Source organism: Solanum dulcamara, chromosome 7, assembly GCF_947179165.1.
Source record: "Solanum dulcamara chromosome 7, daSolDulc1.2, whole genome shotgun sequence".
NCBI lineage: Eukaryota > Viridiplantae > Streptophyta > Magnoliopsida > Solanales > Solanaceae > Solanum > Solanum dulcamara.
This window is the reverse complement of record NC_077243.1, coordinates 49,808,258-49,816,541: the sequence shown is the minus strand read 5'-3', so window position 1 is coordinate 49,816,541 and position 8,284 is coordinate 49,808,258.

The following is an 8,284-nucleotide window of genomic DNA, read 5'->3' as shown; positions in this document are numbered from 1 at the left end:
TGTTATCGCCCTAAGATAATGTGATTTGAGGTATTTTAAGCTATAATTAATAGAATAATACCACAGCTAGAAAGTTAGTGTTAAAGGAGTACAAACCAAATAATGAGAATGATGGTTGATTGAGACATGTAACTAGAGTTATGTATCTATTAGGTAAGTAATGGGGTTATAAGTCAAGTCCATTTGATTTTGACTAAGTAGTAAGTATTGTCTATCTCTCATGATAGAAGGTAGAGGAAGAGTTTTTAGTAGGATAAGTTAGAGTAAACTTAAACCAGAAGGGAGTTAATGTTGAAATGTCATTGTGTTAGTAAACACCAAGTATAGGTGTTAAACAGAAAAATAGAATAGTCATGAACTGATAGATCTAAGCTAGGCTTATGATTTCGAAGGGAGAGCCCCAGGATATTCATAGTGTTATGAGCCTAACTAGGAAAGGAGGTATAATACATGGTTGGATAGTACTTAGGTTGTGAAAGGAAATATGATGATAGATTATAATTAACCAGAGTGTGAGGTAGAGATCGAGTACTTATCACGAGGTTTTAGTAGTTGAGTGTTTCTTAATTTCACCTAGTAGTTGTATGTTAGTATATTATGTGAGCAGTGTGTGATGTACATGTTAGAACTAGACCCTAAGCTTGAATTTGAAATGAGTGTTGTGAAGAAAGAGGGGATAACATCATGGGTGTGATAGTGCTAGTTTTAAGTTTGATCTAGTAGGTTTGACATAGAGTATGTGAGGAGAGGAATTAAGATGTTAGCTTGCAATAATGTGAGTGGTACAAGTGTGGTATTATGGCCCATAGATGAGATCAGTGAAGTGTGGCTGAGTCATTAGATAAGCAAGAACATTAAGATATGTACCCAAGATCATATATAGTCAGATGAGGTTCTAATTAAGTCTATGATTTTCTTTGTGTGCCTAGATAGTATATTTGAGTTGTCAATGTGGAGTAGGCTTATCTAAGCACTCCTTAATACCCATAAGAGTTGGGTCTAAGAGGTTATATATAGACTATGATGAACCTCTTAGATATAGTTCAAGTGTCCTCTAGTAAAGTAGATATGATCTTAGAAGAGCGATATTAGCGGGATAAGGAGGAGATGCCAGACTATTAAGAGTTGAGTAATGTGTCTTTATACGGTGATGCGGGTGATAATTATAGAAAGATATCCATTGAAAGGAGGAGGAAATTAGAAGAAGTACCTTAGAAAGAAGCCCTAGATGGAATCTTAGTACCTGTACTTGGAGAGTCCAGTAGGCATGGGATTGACATTTTTCTGATTATTAGGATAAAGCGAATATAGACCAGTTTGGAGAATGTGAAATAGATCCACAAACATAAAGTGTCAACTTTAAACCTAAAGAGGAGATGATGAGTGAGGAACCAAGTCAAGTGATGAGAATTAGATAGTGATGTATTCAGAAAAGAAGTTTTGGTGACATATCATTTCATTCCTACTTAGATGTATTCATCAAATTTCAAATCGTTATAACACCCCAAATATTCTACCTTAGATGATCCCTAAGAGTCCAGAGAAAGAATTAGTAAATTGGAACCAGGTGACTCCTACAGGAACTATCTATGACCCTAGAGTGTTTCACAGGCCATAGAAGGCTACGTAGAAACCTACCTTGGCTTTCCTCCTTTGATGGTGAAGTCTATGGATCTATCTCTAAATTGTAAAAGGTTCTATAGTCTGTAGTAGGCCTCATGAACCTTTTCCAAGAAATCCCTTCCCAGTGCCCCACCATGATCCCCTATATGACCCATGGAAGGGTCGGTAGACCCCAACGCCTTAGCAGCCATTCAATTTGGTGCTACGACTACTCTTTTATGACCCGTACATGGGCTTATGGACCATAAAAGGTCCTGTAGACCCAAAACCTTTAGAGCCAGCCTTTCCTTTGCCTTCACATGCACTTTCACGGTCCGTGAAGTTTACATGGCCCGTGAAAGGCATTTGTAGATGGCTTCACCTAGCTTTTAATGAAGTATGGTTTGGTATTTTCACATATTTTCCCAATCCAAGACTTGATGTATTGGGACTAATTTAAGTCCCTTATTAGAACTATTCAACCCTCTTCTCTCATATTTTCTTCCAAGACTTAAAGAAAGATTTTTAGAGAAGAAAAGCTAGAGTTTCATAGTACCTGTTGTCTCGAGCATTCGTGATTTACCTCAGTGGCTCAGAAAGTAATGTCATGCAATGAATGTTCTCACATCAGAAATCTTGGATGAATCATGCTTATGATCTTTTGATCTAATCCCTTTCTAGTGGTCCTTTCTTTTCAGTCTTGATAGCAATATTGATGAAAGTAGTTGAGTTATGGAAGATGGGAGAAAGTGAGTGTTCCTTATTGTAATAATTGTGGTGTGTTTATTCCATTTAAGGTTATAAATGTAGAGGAGGAGCGATATGAGATTTTGTTATGTGCAACAGATAGGTAAGAGTATATTAGATGTACCGCTTAGTAGAACTTAATGAAATTATGGGTGTAGAGATGCTAAGGAAGACATGAAAATTCTTAGGAGGTAGTGACTATAAAGAAGCCATAAAGTGATTAGAATAATAGGCTCGAATGTTGTGTTTTCCCTTATGTGAATGATGGCAGTACATTATTGGTGACTTATTGTTAAGAGTTTTAGGTAGGTATTGTTACATCCCATACTTTAGTAGCTTGGAACGCCTCATAAGCTTCTTAAGTTTCTAGGAAGGCTCTTAAGTATCTTAGAAGTCTTCATGTGAGTCGGATAATCTATAACACTATCAAATAATCCTAAGGAAAGGAGAAGGAGATACTCCATAAGAGAGAAGATTGGAAATAGGGTTACAAGAATCCGAAAGAAGTTGGAGGCTAAGTAGTGAGTCGTAGGACTCGACGTACTTGTGAAAGCTATTACTTGGGACATTTTGCATACTAATCTACTTGAGTACACGTCGAGCTTAAGTAGCAAGGAACACATCGGCTCTTAAAGTGAGAGGAGATTACAAAACTACAGAAGAGAAATAAGGAGATGACGCACCTACTTAAAGCAAGTAGGTGATTCCCCTACTTGAAGTAGGTAGGTGACTCACCTACTTGGGGTGGACCTCATGCTGCTATGTGGCAGCTTTGGGTTGGACGTTCGGATGAGGTGACACCCTAAGAGGCTTCCACGTGTCACCCCTAGGGGGATGCCACATGTCAGATCCTAAGCCAATGTATATATATATATTACATGACTCTTAAGGTCATTTCTATCCAGAAAACTTCAGCAGCAACTATAAAAAAAGAACCCTAAGTCTAGAGAGAAAAAACGGACGGCTTGGAGAAACAAAATAGGTAAGTCCCGATTTCGTTCCATAAATTAATTATCTAGAATATACCACGCTGATATGGAGGTATTAGAAGTATAAAATCATGTCTTGGTGCAGCCAAAATGGATAGCAAACAGTCCACGCAACTTCCAGCACGCTAAAGAGGTTTCCGAAGTGCAATTTTGGCTAGTTTTGGCCAATTTCGGGTAAGGTAAGGTTTCTCCTTTAAATTTGGACTTTATAGGGTCGTTATGGAGGGTATTATGTACCTTTTATACTGATGGAAGTATAAAAAAGTCATGGAGATGCTCAGCGAACGAAATAATCTAAATTGAAGTCGTCGTAGTTAAATTGTAGTCGAAGTAAGGCATTGTGTATTTGTAGGTGGCTGCTGGTTGTGTGGTGTGTGTTTCAGGGAATAAATGTGTTCTAAAAGAGGTGGGGGAGCTTCTGGTTGCATCCACACGACCCCCGCTTCATAAGGTTAAAGGTTTTGTAAAATGGAAACTAGAAACCTTATTTTGGTATCGTGGTTTTGAGCCAGTCATTTGGAGTTTATGTAGTATAAGATTGATGTAAATTGTATATATATATATATGATGCAGGTTATTTTTTTTGGTTGTCTGTAGCTATTAGGAGTATAATTAGAAATTCTAATAGGGCACATTATAGGGGAGATGCTGCCCAATTTTTGTTAACACCTTAGCTAGCTAAAGGACTAGTTGAGAAGACGAGCGAGGAAATGAGTTCTATGAATACTCGTATTTAACTTAAGACGCTGGAAATTCGAGGATTTTTGATTCTTGGATTGCTTCCAAGTTAAAAAGTTTCAAGAGACGATGAGGCGAACGTGTTAAGTGTAACCCGTAAGAGGTATGTAAAGCTAACGTTTCCTTCTTTTGGCATGTTTTGGCATAAGTATGTAAAACCTATCTTTTCTTTCTTTTGGGCATGTCTTAGATTTAAGTGAAAAATGATATATGTATGAATCTTGGGATAACTCTATTCATGAGCTCTGAACATGATTCATGATGCATAATTCATGTTCACTTCTGAATGTTAAAGACTCTTAAAGTAGTTAAGCTCCCATTCCTCAAGTCTTCTATATGCTGAAAAGTAGTGTATGTAAAGTTATTCTTCCTCTCTTTTGGCATGACTTAGATGTAAGTATTACGTATATGAAGTTGAAGTTATTCTACTCTTAAAACTCTGAGTGTGAGTTAAGTCTCTTATTCCCTTCTCGATATTAGAACTCCTGCGATAGTTGAGTTATGGACTTGTAAGTCTTCTACATGACTAACAGTAGTACACGTGAAGCCTATTCCTTCCTTCTCTTAAAATAGTTAAGGTAAGTAAAGTGAGATATGATATGAGCTAGAGGTGATTCCATTATAGGTTTCGGGTATAACTCAGGACTTGTACTCACTTTGGAATGATAAGGCCCTTAAAGTAGTTGAACTACGACCCTTGAGCCTCCTACATGTTGAATAGTGTTGGGATGTGTAAGCTCCTATACCTAGGGCCTCTTTAACTTGCTTTACGGTGATATCTAAGGGATGTTTGATACGTTACAGAGTTTTACATGCACGTATATGCATTATGATATATATGGATTGGGCCGAATGTTCCTCGGCATATCTTGCTATGTAAGGATAGGGCCATACATTCCACGGCATGTTATACAATATATGGATCAGGCCATCGTACCTCGGCATTGTTAAATGATATACGGATTTGGTTATCGTTCCTCGACATTATTATAAGATATGTGGATTGGGCCATTATTCATCGGCGTGTACTATCTATATACATGGATCGAGCTGTACGTTCCACAGCGCTAATGGTGTATATGTTCTTATGATGACAAAATGATGTAGTTATTACACAAGTCCCCAAATGGGCCGGATACAGTACGCGATGATAGCATGTATGCCTTTATTTTATAAAATGCAGGTACGATAGATGGCTAAATGTTATACTTGCCCCCTGCACCCCTATTTTAACTGTCGTCTTAGTTATGATGTTTTATGCTTTATATACTCAGTACATATATCTTAATGACCCCTTTTTCCTCGAGGGACTGCGTTTCACGCCCGCAGGTATAGATATTCATTTTGGAGATTTACCAGCTTAGGGTTTCCACTCAGCGATGTTGGAAGTGCTCCACTATTCCGGAGCCTAACCTTTGATACCGGTCATTTGATATATATATGTTTGTTTATTCAGGGGTACGGCGAGGGCCCTGTACCGTCATATGTTACCATTACTATTCTTAGAGGTCTGTAGACATGTGTATGTGGGTAATGTGTGAGTTTTGTATGATTATAGTTGTACGATGTGTTATAAATGTTACTATGCTATGGCAATCTTGTCGGCTGGCTTTCCTTTTCATGACATGATGCAAATGAAAGAGGCTACACGTGTATAAATATTTTATCACATACTGGGTTCATGTGTTTGGTTCTTATATCTGATAGAGATATATACGGGGGTCTAGGTCGGACCCCATTCATAGCCCACGGGGTTGGGTCGTGACAGAAGTGGTATCAGAGCAGTTCATCCTTGGAGTGTCTATATACCTGTCTAGTAGAGTCTTATTTATCTATGTGTTGTGCACCACATCTATAGACAAAAGGCTATAGGACATTTAGGATGTTACCTTTCTTTCATATCTAAGATCGTGCGATAGAGCTGAGTCATAGGAAATGAAATTCCTTATACTAACTTGTGATTTCAGCAGAAGGACAACATCGATAGAAGAAGGTGACTAACGATATTAGAAGTTACAAAGCACGCAGATAAGCAAAGGCATGAAAGATATATGTCGGGTAAGGTATTTAGGTACAATTGGAATGTAAATTTGAATTTGAAAGGAAAAGTAGCCAGGAAAGTTAACAGGTGTAGTTCGAGTGGGCATATGAGGTAAGTTCATTTTCATACTGTTGATATTGGGCGCCCTGTGTGGCTGCGATATGATATGATTTGAATATATACATGCGTTCCCTGTGAGTCACTATTGGCATTTCCTGCGTGCAGGTGTTGAGATAGGGAGAAATACAAAGGAAACTCTGCCCAAATTTTCCTAGAAATAAGAAGAGAATGAGATATAGGGCTGTAGTATGTCTTAAAAGGTTGTGCCCACAATAATGATGAGATTTGATTAAACTAAGAGTATGGCTGACCTCGAGAAATGAGTTAATCGCTAAATTGATGGCAATAGAAATTAGGAGGTCGATACTAGTATGGTAAAATGAAGTTGGAAAAGACTTATAATCCAAAAAAGATGGTTTAGAGAAGACTGATAGATCTAAATAGAATGATATTAAGGTACCGACTGAATGGATACACAGGGATAAACTATGACAACCTGTAGTTGAAAGAAGTAACAATATGGGTAAGACAAGAGTACTAGGGAAAGAGGAAATGAAACACAAGTATCCGTACCTATTTTCTACATCTACAGGTAATCCTAACCTTTGGAACTCTGATATTGATTGCTCGTTGAAAGTATATGTTATGGCAACGGGATATAGGGCCTCTCCATATAATCGGTATAAGGTCCGGAGGAAGGTTTTGGTTTACATTCTGGGACGAATGTTCTAAAGGGGGGAAGGATGTTACACCCCGTACTTTGGTACCTTGGAATGCTTCGTAAGCTTCTTAAGTTTCTGGAAAGGCTTTAAGTTTCTTAGAAGTCTTCATGTGAGTCGGATAATCTATAATGCTATCAAATAATCCTAAGGAAAGAAGAAGGAGATACTCCATAAGAGAGAAGATTGGAAATAGGCTTACATGAATCCGAAAGAAGTTGGAGGCTAAGTAGTGAGTCGTAGGACTCGACGTACTTGTGAAAGCTATTACTTGGGATATTTTGCATACTAATCTACTTGAGTACACGCCGAGCTTAAGTAGAAAGGAACACATAGGCTCTTAAAGTGAGACGAGATTATGAAACTACGGAAGAGAACTAAGGAGACGACTCACCTACTTGGAGTGGACCCCATGCTGCCACATGGCAGCTTTGGGTTGGACGTTCGGATGAGGTGGCACCCTAAGGAGCTTCTATATGTCACCCCTAGGGGTATGCCACATGTCATCTCCTAAGACAATGTATATATATGTATTACATGACTCTTAAGGTCATTTCTATTCAGAAAACTTCAGCAGCAACCAGAAAAAAAGAACCCTAAGTCTAGAGAGAAAAAAAGGATGGCTTGGAGAAAAAAAATAGGTAAGTCCCGATTTCATTCAGTACATTAATTATTCAGCGTACCAATATTATATGGAGGTATTAGAAGTATAAAATCATGGCTTGGTGCATCCAAAACGGACAGCAAACAGTCCACGCAACTTCCAGCACGCTAAAGAGGTTTCCGAGGTGCAATTTTGGCTAGTTTTGGCCAATTTCGGGTAAGGTAAGGTTTCTCCTTTAAATTTGGACTTTATAGGGTCGTTATGGAGGGTATTATGTACCTTTTATACTGATGGAAGTATAAAAAAGTCGTGGAGATGCTCAGCGAACGAAATAATCTAAATTGAAGTCGTCGTAGTTAAATTGTAGTCGAAGTAAGGCATTGTGTATTTGTAGGTGGCTGATGGTTGTGTGGTGTGTGTTTCAGGGAATAAATGTGTTCTAAAAGAGGTGGGGGAGCTTCTGTTTGCATCCACACGACCCCCGCTTCATAAGGTTAAAGGTTTTGCAAAATGGAAACTAGAAACCTTATTTTGGTATCGTGGTTTTGAGCCAGTCATTTGGAGTTTATGTAGTATAAGATTGATGTAAATTGTATATATATATATATGATGCAGGTTATTTTTTTTGGTTGTCTGTAGCTATTAGGAGTATAATTAGAAATTCTAATAGGGCACATTATAGGGGAGATGCTGCCCAATTTTTGTTAACACCTTAGCTAGCTAAAGGACTAGTTGAGAAGACGAGCGAGGAAATGAGTTCTATGAATACTCGTATTTAACTTAA